The following is a 10,872-nucleotide window of genomic DNA, read 5'->3' as shown; positions in this document are numbered from 1 at the left end:
TCTCTTCTCTTCTCTTCTCTTCTCTTCTCTTCTCTTCTCTTCTTCTGTTCTTTTCATATTTTTCAAAATCTAGAGGTACTTCAGATCTTATGCCTGGGAATGATATCTCAGTATAGACTTTGGAATTAATAATTTTTTCAGTGGTGTCTTTAGTTGCCAGATAGCTAGGTCACGATAAACTGTGATGAGACAGGCACTATTTATTTAAAAGTCTGACGTCCAGCACAGAGATAATCCAAGACACCTCCAAAATACTGACATCAGTCAAAATGTATTAGGCTTGAGATTTTTCTCAGATTAAGTCAGCAAATGTACAGCATAGACATACCAAATATGTCTGAATTTTGAAAAAGCAGCTCCGTGGATGACAGAAGACTGATACGTTATGAAAATTGCACTTAGTTCACTTGGGCATTTATGTATTACTGCAGATGCATTTCAGCAGATTCTTAAAGCAAATTCATCAGAAAAGTATATGGCTGAAAATACATAAAATATTCAAGCTTCTACTGAGGAGACAAGTTACCGAAAGACCAGAAGAGTCCAGGTACCTGAACTCAGCAAAGCCTTTTACAATGAAGTAGACGAAATTATTAAATGATAGAAAATGATCTATCTTGAGTCAAAATCTCATCAAAAAGGGTAAAAGCTTTCTTAACAGCATAATAAACACTAAATCAATGAACTTCGCAGCTGCACTTCCTGATTTCCACTATGATTGAGTGATGAGTCAGCTTCATCTGTTACAGTCAAATGTCAATTTACAGAAATATCTTTGAAGTAATTTCAAAAATGTCTTCATTCATTCAACTAAATATTGTCTGTTCTCCAGAACTGTGAAGTTGATAAAAATGACTTAGTGCCCTGGCAAATAATGTTGCAAATTATCATAGTATTCAATATTTTATTCAAATACAACCTTATTATACAATGAAGAAAATCACAATTTAACTGCTACATAGTTTAAGAATATCAAAAAACAGAAGTGCTGACTTACACCTTGCAGATACAGCAGAAAAAAATCGTATTATGAAACCCATAAAGATCACCACTAGGAACTTTCAGATCTCTATGTTCCTTTAACTTGTGCTGAAAAATAATAATAATTTTGTTCCAAATTTGTATTTTTAGTATGAGTCAAGTTTCTGTAAAAGCTCAGGATTTCCTTTAGGAGTACATGCATCTGTAAAGGCCTATCACATAATCACAAGGGAGTATAGCCAAACAATTTGACTTGGCCTTCAGGGGCTTCTCCAAAGTCATGCAAAATATTCAAGGTAAATCCAGGGGAAGAACTCAGTTTTCTTCTACAGGTTTTCACCAAGACTGATATATATGTAATTTTTAGCTGAAAATGTAGGAAATATAGAACACTTCAAGTCTCTCTGATTGAAATATGCTAATGGCAATGAATCAATTTCTTCCATGAATATATATATATATATATAATTATAAATTATCCCTCTCCCTGCCAATAAGTCTTTTCCTTGGTTAAAAATTGAGCTGTCTTCAGTCATATTTCCTGTTTAATCTCTATGTATTTTAAAAATATTTTTCTCATTCCTTGACCCCTAGGTCCTATTTATTTTCACAGTTCTCCTGGTAGATTTTCTCCATTATTTCTGAAATTTCAATAACATTTGCTGTGAAGCCTTTTCTATTCTCCATTCCCTCAGCTTCATTTTAAACTCTTGAGTGCTGAAATGTTCACCTGGTACCTGGGTTGTTGTACTGGTTCTTTCTGTGGCCCTGACTTCCTGAGGAAGGGCATCGATATATTGCTTATGAAGCGAGCTGTAAACAAGGGGAATTTATTTATCTGCTTCTCTAAATATGTTATATTTTATATAATTTTACCTGTGAAAGTAAAGAACAAATATGTTTAGTACAAAGACATATTTTGCCATAGCAATAAAGAAAATACAGCATAATGCAAGACAATATGTTCAATATGCAAGACAATACATGAGCTGAAATGAATACCTGAAAGGCACGACGTTAGTAGCGTCTTTGCAAATATTATTATGTACTCAACTGTTTTTGTCCAGGCAACGTACATTACTCATCCTTTTCCCAATGTGTTCTCATTCATGCTCTCTCGTATTTTTTTTCTGGAAAGAGAAGCATGTTTAGTGGTCAGATCCTTCCTACTTCTACTGCAACTTTTTCTGGGTGTAAACATTCATATGAATCTGTTCACATAGTCATGTGAAAGCAAATCTCCATTACAGGTGCACAGTTATATACGACTTCTCTACAGGCAGCTTGAGTCTTGAAAACTCATGAAATAACAAATGTTGGTTGCTAGACATTTTGATCTTGTTCCTCTTTTTGATTATCAAAAAATATGGTGAAAGTTTGTTGAAAACAGAAAAAGCAGCACAATGGCATTTTCATTCACTTCTGTGAGGGCTTTTTTTTGTTGTTGTTGTTAACAAATAATTCAGTTCTTCAGTTTCCACTTTTTTTTTTTTTTTTTTTTTTTTTCAATTACAGAGTATCTGTAAGGCTATTTTCTATGACCAACCATTTCTACTCTGACATTTCTTTTCTGGAGCAATTTACTAAGCAGATCTTTTTGTTTCTTTTTCTTTTTTCCTTTTTCCTTCTTCTTTCCTTTTCCCTTTTTCCTTCTTCACTCATTTCTCTTCTTTCCTCTTTCCTTTTTCCTTTTTCCTTTTTCCTTTTTCCTTTTTTTGTTTCTCCTTTTTCCTTTTTCTTTTCCTTTCTCCTTTTTCCTTTTTCTTTTCCTTTCTCCTTTTTCTTTTCCTTTCTCCTTTTTCCTTTTTCTTTTTTTATTTTTTTTCCTTTCCATTTCCATTTCAATTTCATTTTCCTTTTCCCTTAGTGATAAGTGAAAATCTCAGTCATGTATTTGAACTACATACTAAGAGTTAGGCTTACGTGGTTACATAATGGTATGTGTCATTGGAGCTTGGCTATGGCACTCATTACCCTTGTTGCTCTTGCAGCGATGCTTTGTACATGGAAACATCTAATTGCCATAGACAAAGTGCTGCCTTTGTGCATTACAGGCAAACTGTGCCGTGAGGTAACTCAGAAATGTTAATTTTTGCTTCTACTGCACCCAGGAATCAATTATTTCTAAAGAATAGGCATAAGGCTATTTTAGGGTAATAGGTCATTAAAAGTGGACTGATTTTTCAGCTCTGGAATTCATTTCTAAATTATGACTCATGCTAAGGATTTGTCTTCAGTTGGTAGGGGAATTGTCTATTGAAGATGGTCAAAGTAATAAATATCCTCCTTTGCAATTTAGAGTGTTTAGGAGGTCCTTTAAGGTAAAGTTCAGGTCATTGCTGTTAAAAAAAAAAAAAAAAAAAAAAAAAAAAGGCTACTGAACCCAGTAGAGGTTTAAGTCAAATGGATTTACATCTACTTTGAACTGATATTTGTTGCATTTGTTGATTACAATCACATATTTCTGAGATTTAATATTATTATATTATTATTATATTGAACACTTTGAGTTGTATGCAGTTTACATTTGAAAAGCTACGTAGGTACTTTGCTCCCATTAAAAATATTGTCTAAATTCCACTTTCTGGCAGATTTAAGCCTTTACTAATCTAGAAATGGGACTTGCTCTAGGTTAGGGCAGCTGTTTTTGTAATCGGGAGCTCTGTGCAAATATGACAGATGTCTGAACTAATGCAGCCAATGGAAAGCACGTTGATACTATTAGTGTAGCTTAAAGATCAGTTGAGGTCACTGTACAGACATCTGGTGATGGCTATCTGAAAAAAAACATTTCAAAGGAAGAAAAGAAGAATGCAATATTGTCACCAAATCTGCATTGTCAGTCTGTGTTTTTGGTGCAAAGTAAATGTAGTTTCAATTAGTTTAACCTTTTAGCCTTCTGTTGTGCCTGCCTGAAGGTTCAAGGGAGGAACAAGCACGCCATAGTGTTCAATCATTTCAGATTTGTAAGGCATTTTTCATATGAAAAGGGTGATGAACATTATTGTTCAAAGAGAAGAGAATTTATTTCCTCCAAAATCTGAATACTTCAGTGGTTTTCTTGCACAAATACATATTTTTTTCCTAATGCTTTTGTAATTTGAAAATTGTAAAATCAATTCTAAATAGTCAAAATGTTTCTAGTAAGAGTGGAGGCTTGGACACATACAGGTGTTTTTGTCAAATATATTATGGTTCTGGTCAGAATTTTCTAATGACCAAATTGCTAGGAAAAGAATAAGGAAAGCAAGTCTAAAATATGAAAAATTATATTAATTGTTCCATAAAATGAGAAAAAAAACCAATCAGATCTGCCTGTCAGATTGCATTATTTCAGTGTAGCAAAATTACTGCAAAATTTCAAACCATTTCACATGCACAAACCAAAGCTCTCTTAAATACATTAGCTACATATCTGGATTGAAGACAAACTAGACTACTTCAAAGTCAACCGTGAAATGAAAGTGGCTTAGATGCTTTGATGGGATGTAAGTTCTACACTTCCATCTGTTTAAATTCACAATTACATATGCATGCACTGGTCATTAGGCCAGTTAGATACAGATTGTTTGTCAATGAAGATAGTACTTTAAGATGGTTATTTATAAGTCTAGCAAACTTGGTATCATTCTAATAAAGTATTGTACAACCACAGCGTGGCAATAAATTTTTTTTTTTTTTTTTTTTTTTTTTTTTTTTTTGGAACAAGCTGCAATTTAAATGAGAAGAAAGCCAACAATTCAGAAATTTTTCCTCCCATCATCAAAGATTTTAAATTTGTCTACATTATGGTCCATGTGATCATGACAGCTGAAAGTCAAGATTTTACCCATGAAACCCTCTCTGTTTACGAGCAACAAATCTAGGAGGACACCATTCCTAGTTGGATGCATTAGTACCTGTACCAAGAATTTATCATGCACATGCTTTACAAATTTCCTGGACCTGTTTCTGGTCAGCTGTGTTCCCCATTAATGTCTGGGAAGTTGAAGTCAGCCATAAGGGCAAGAATGTTGTTTCGGAATAATCCTGAAGCATTTAATTGTACTAAAGTATACTGATGATTTCTGTGAAGATATTTATAATTGTTATCCTAAAATTTTAAAGGTAAATTATTTGTGGTAGTTCATCATTAAAATAAAGCTTAAATTCCTCATGCATTTTGAATCACCTGAATAGTAGGCAACTTGCTGTGTATTTCATGGGAAGTTTCTCCTGCAAGATACACAGAAATTACTCCATCTACAGAGAGCTGTCTAGTGTAGCTCTACATTTTTCTTGTTGTCGTTAGACTAGAATCATTGAACCAATGTATCTTTGACTATATTATATTATTTTGTCTTACAAAAAAATTGGCTAACCTAACAAACAATTCCCTTTGTCCCTCTTTTTGATCACGATTTGAACTATTTTCATCTGGATCAGAGGAAATACGGAGTTAAATGACTTAGTTAAAGATTTGTTACTATTTTAGATGTAATGGACTGAAGGAACAGATTTTATGATTTTGAACACTAGAGGGCATGAAAGCCTGTTTCCAGAGGGACAGAAATGCTTTGCAAGTAAATTAAAGCACTACTGAAGTCCCAGAGCTTTCATGATCTCAAAACCTATGATAAGCTTTATTGGTTTACAGTATCGCTGAGGTTGAAAGGAGCCTCTGTAAATCACCTAGTCCAACCTGCTGCTCAGTCCAGGTCACCTGGACCAGGTGGTCCAAGACCATGTCACTGGATAATATTACAGCAATGTTTGTAATTTTGTTTTATCACAAATGTTATTAATTAGAAATGTATTTCTTCTTTTAATTTTCAAAACCTTAAGGAGGAAAATTAGTTGAGATAAATATACAGGAAAAAGTAATTTAGAAATAAACAATATTTTTCCTATCTGAAATCCTTGTTTAAAGATAAATTATATTATATAACGTTATTACATGTATATATTACAGGTTTTTTGTTTGTTCGTTTGTTTGTTTTATATTAGAGTTGTATTAAGTAGGTTTTGTTAGGTTAGAGTTGTGTTAAGTATGATTCCAGTCCTTGTTCAGATACTGAACATTTTTGGTTTAGGATGAATCACATGAGTTCCTTGCCTCTGCTTTTGTAAAACAAGAAAATACTTTTTGCTACCAGATGGATCATTTGTTTTTTAATAAGCTGGTGACAAGTAAAACATATCTAGTGTTAATATGGGTATTCAAGATGATATTTAATAAGTGGCTTCACATAGGAGTTTTTGTTTGGTTGGTTTGGTTTATTTATTATTATTATTTTTCAATACAAAATGAACAGTATGCCTGTTCAGTCAGTTTATTCAGGGAAACCTTAGCACTTCTTGGGAAGCTCACATTTTAAATATTTATTTTACGGGTTTTAGACAAAGGAGTTAGTTGATCAATTCCGATTTCTTGCTGGCAACACTTCTGTGTTTGTTCAGTGCCTCTGTGTTTTTTCAGTTTTTTAATTTTCTGTGATGACTGCCATGCTACTATACTAATTTCCACAGAATACATATATATATGTTATATATAGAGAGAAAACAGAACAAAAACAGTTAATTCTTTAGCAAATTAGTCTTGGGCTGGCCTAATGCCTTTCCTTCTTTCTTTTTGAATAAAACTTTGATACGGAACACCCACATCCTCATTTAAACTTTAAAAATTTACCTTTAAATATTGTTTATTATCCTTGACAAACAGATTAACTTGCTAACTGAGCATCAGGAGAATGGATATGTGCTTTTTAACTATCACACAGAGAAGCAAACCCGAGTTGTGAAGATTTTAAGAATCAGATTTCCAGTACACAGACTTCCCAAGTTGTGGAAAGCCCAAAAGTTGTTTCCCAAGCTCAGAAAGCCAACTGTATCCTGGGCTGCATCAAAAGAAGTGTGGCCAGCAGGTCAAGGGAGGTGATTCTACCCCTCTGCTCTGCTCTTGTTAAAGTCCACTTGGAGTCCGGCATTCAGCTCTGGGGACCCCCAGCACAAGAAGGGCATGGAAGTATTAGAACAAGTCCAGAGGAAGTCCATGAGGATGATCAAACTGCTGAAGCACCTCTCCTGTGAACACAGGCTGAGGGAGTTGGGATTGTTCAGCCTGGAGAAGAGAAGGCTCTGGGGACACCTTCCAGTACCTAAAGGGAGCCTACAGGAAAGCTGGGGAGGGGACTCCTTGTCAGGGAGAACAGCGATAGCACAAGGGAGAATGTCTTTAAACTTAAAAAAAAAAAAGTGGAGATTTAGATTAGATGTAAGGAAGAAATCCTTTACTTTGCTCAAAGGTTTCTGTAGGAGAAAACACAAGTATTTTGTGAATACAAACACAATAATTTTGTGAATTTTCAGAATTTTGAATTAGCTTTCTTATTTACAGAATCAATGTATGAGTGAGTGATTGTGTTTGCAAGTTTAAATGTCTTTCTTCTAATAACTTTTAACTCTTTATGATTTCAACAAAATTTAGTATTTTGGTGAGAATCTGGGAGATAATTAAATTGTGGCAAAATCACACATATAGTAGAATGGCTGTATAAGATATAGAAGGGGCTGTACGCTATGCTGGTTGTTAATCACCAAAAAAATTCTTAGAGGAGAGTATTCTTGTGAATACTCCAACTTTAGGAATAGTATCAAATATTACAAACCACTTCACAAACTGTTGTTCAAGTGAGTTTTTTTTTTTTTTTTTTTTTTTTACAGGAACAAGAGCTACAGAATTAAGCATTAAGGCCAACAAGGGATAATAAGAACAAGTAGAAAGAACATTTAGTAGAAAGAGATAATAGTCTGGATTAGAATCTTATTTAAGCTAACCAGACTATAAGAAACACATAGATTTTTTTTGATATTTAGTCCCCAGTGATTTGTGTAAAGTAATGGTGATTTTTTTTTTTCATGGAACACCTTAAACATGGCCAAAGTGGCACCATAAATACTGACTTGTCAGACTCTCTGACCTGTTGAAATAGATAACAGTGGTAGAAAGACTGAAGAAAATGTATTTGTCTTTTAGGGGGTTGAAAGTTCAGACTTTCAGTTTTTTAGTCCAATTCAGAATTAGGGTGTTTTCTCCTGTGATGATTCTTATTTCAGGTGGTAAAGGAATACTTCAAAGTCAGAACACATATTTCAGGAGAAAATATGTTTGTCATGATATCATTTTGGAAGAAGTAACGTAAAGTATGCAATTTAGAATAAATTTTACAAAAATAGGCTTTGACTTACCTAATGAATGAATTAAACGTGAAAAAATATTTAATTCTGTGTCTTGTATATTCTTAGTGTTTTATTGAATGTACCTTGATATGAGACACTAGGCGTCATCATATTACTAGGGAAAATTACAATGCAAGTTTATCTTACTCAAGTGATTTACTCCTAGTTCTTGTAGTCTTTCATTCTTGTCTCCCTGTCTCTGTAACAGCAAGAGAAAAAAAAAATGGAAAAAGAATTTGAAATAAAATTTGCGCAAGTATCATTAAAAGTTTAGAATTTAGATTTTGCAAACAACAACTACTAAATATTGAGTAAATATTTTATTTTAGTTAACAATTATCAGTGACATTTTATTTGGGAATGCCCAACTAAAGTCACTAAGGCAGTGTTTCAAAATTGGAGGTGTAACTGATTGAGGAAAATATCCATTCTTTCCACTCTTATGATCCTAGTTTGAAGCATGTTTCAGAGTTCCCAGTTGTTTTTTGTTTCCTACATCTGCTACTATTTAATTTGTCAGAATGCGAGCCAGTGGCCTTGTCCACCTTTTTGAGCAGCTCAGGAAGCAGTTCTGTGAGTTACAGCCCCTGTGCTGCACTGCATTGTGCCATGGCAGAATAAGGTCCTCCTCCTGGGCACTCAGGACAGAACATCTCCAATATAGTGGATCAAGCTGAACTAAGATGCTATAATGTGTTGCACCTGACACACGATTTCAAGGTGTGAGGAGAGGCTACTTAAAGAAACTATGTTAGGAGTCATGGTGGCTAGATATAGGCTATATTTCTATCACGTGCTTTGTCAAATAGCATGATCTGTCACAGGTCCAGATGCCGCACTGGGTTCCCATTACATGAACCAGTGTGTGGAGCTTTAGCTCCACAAAGTAGTAATGTGTAATGTGGAGATGTCTGTGAAAGCACCAAAGCCACTGTTGGTGAGCCTCCTGGCCACACTCCCCTTAAAGCTGTAGTTATTTAAGCTGCAGAAATACTGTGAGGAATGTACTGACAAAACTTGTCCCTCTGAGTTCTAAAATGCTTCAGGAAACATCTGGGAAAGTGAACTGATTCTCTACAGATATTTATGCCTATCACCAGACCGGCCTACCAGCAATAGTTTTTACACTTACATGTCTGCTTAACGGACCCAAAAATCTAATTTCAGGTAGGTTGTGTGTTCATTATTAGTTTAAATTTTCAATTTTTAATTATGGAAAATGCTGTTTTTGCAATTCATTTATATGAACCTTTTCAGAAAACAAATAGCAGTAGTTTACATATTTGGGAGAACGGTAGAAGAAGCGTTCTGTTATAATAGTTCTCTCAGTGTGGGTCCTGTGAATCAATGATAATAACATAACATGCCACTGAACAGCTAGGAGTTTATCAGACCTATAACCCAATACATGTCAAAAATATAGAGCAAAAGTTACAATCATGGAACTGAGTAGGAAGTCAAAAATATTGCGCTGTAAATGTTTATTACAATATGCAGTTCTATAAAAGGCCTAGATTGTCATAGAGTGCAATAATTGATTTTTACCTCTTTTATATAAGACTAGATATTTGTTCACTCACATTATCAAGCTGTTTTTCCATAAAGCATTGCCTACAAATAAGAACTTAATGTAAAATCATTTTATGTTCTTTGAGTGCTTCTAGAAACTTTTTTTCTATATGAAAAAAGGAAAGCAAAAAAAATTATGAAAGCCTAGCCACTTCTCTGTAAAAGTTAATGTGTATTACAGAGTTATTTGCTCTTTCATTACTTGAATTGCCATAAATACTGTGATTTGTCTTGATGCAGTGATCTACTGCGTGCAATTATATAGTGACAATAAGTGTTTTTGATATCAAGGTATAAATTTAGTGTGTAATAATCTTGTAAGAAGCTTATTTCTGTGACCTTATTGTGGTTGGCTGCGTTAGCAGGTTTAGTGCAGTAGCGAAGGAAGGGCACAAAGGAAGAGGAAAGATAGCTAATAATAAGCATATTGGTTCTGTTTTCTTTACAAAAATAATAATAATAATAATAATAAAAAATAAAGTGATCTGTTAATGATTCAAATCAAATGTTATCATGACTGTGAAGAAGTCTATAGCTTGTGCTACCCAGAGAGCTGCTCAGGAACCATTGCTCGAGTTAACAAAATTCAATTCCTTTGGAAATTAGGTGCTGCATTGTTGTATTTGAATCGTATAGGATATTCTGTACATTGCTCAATATTTTTGGTACTTTTGGCCTAGAAAAATTAATTTTACCTATGAATCCTATGTATTCAAAGCTTATTTCATGGTGGGAAGGGATTTGCAGTCAGTTGGCCCTGTATTTATCAGTGTATTCTTCTGTAACATAAGAAAAATAGTTCCTCCAAAGAGCCAAATATACTCAGGTGTAGTGTATTTATATTTTTTTTCTGAACAATGTAGTTTCTAACTTTACCTTTTACCATTAAAATAGCACATTTCATCAGATAACTGCTTGATAGACATATCCTGATAACTTATTTTTCCAGCTCTCCAACCTTTTCTGCTAGAGCCCAGAATATTTCTGAATTTTCATTTTTACCATTGCCATGTGTGAATACTCAATTTCTTCTCCAATACTTTTCTTATGAATAAAAAATATTTGGGTTAGATTTGATTCAAAGATCAACTGAAATAGATAATT

The 10,872-nt window shown here is 33.9% G+C and overlaps 1 protein-coding gene across 3 annotated transcripts in view; it reads left to right on the top strand.

Moving 5' to 3' along the window:
- Positions 1–10,872, top strand: part of PDE4D (phosphodiesterase 4D) — a 651,373-nt gene that overhangs the window by 436,178 nt on the left and 204,323 nt on the right. The gene's annotated exons all lie outside the window — the stretch shown is intronic.

Source organism: Oxyura jamaicensis, chromosome Z (genome assembly GCF_011077185.1).
Source record: "Oxyura jamaicensis isolate SHBP4307 breed ruddy duck chromosome Z, BPBGC_Ojam_1.0, whole genome shotgun sequence".
Taxonomy (NCBI): Eukaryota; Metazoa; Chordata; class Aves; order Anseriformes; family Anatidae; genus Oxyura; species Oxyura jamaicensis.
This window is presented reverse-complemented; position numbering and strand designations above follow the sequence as displayed.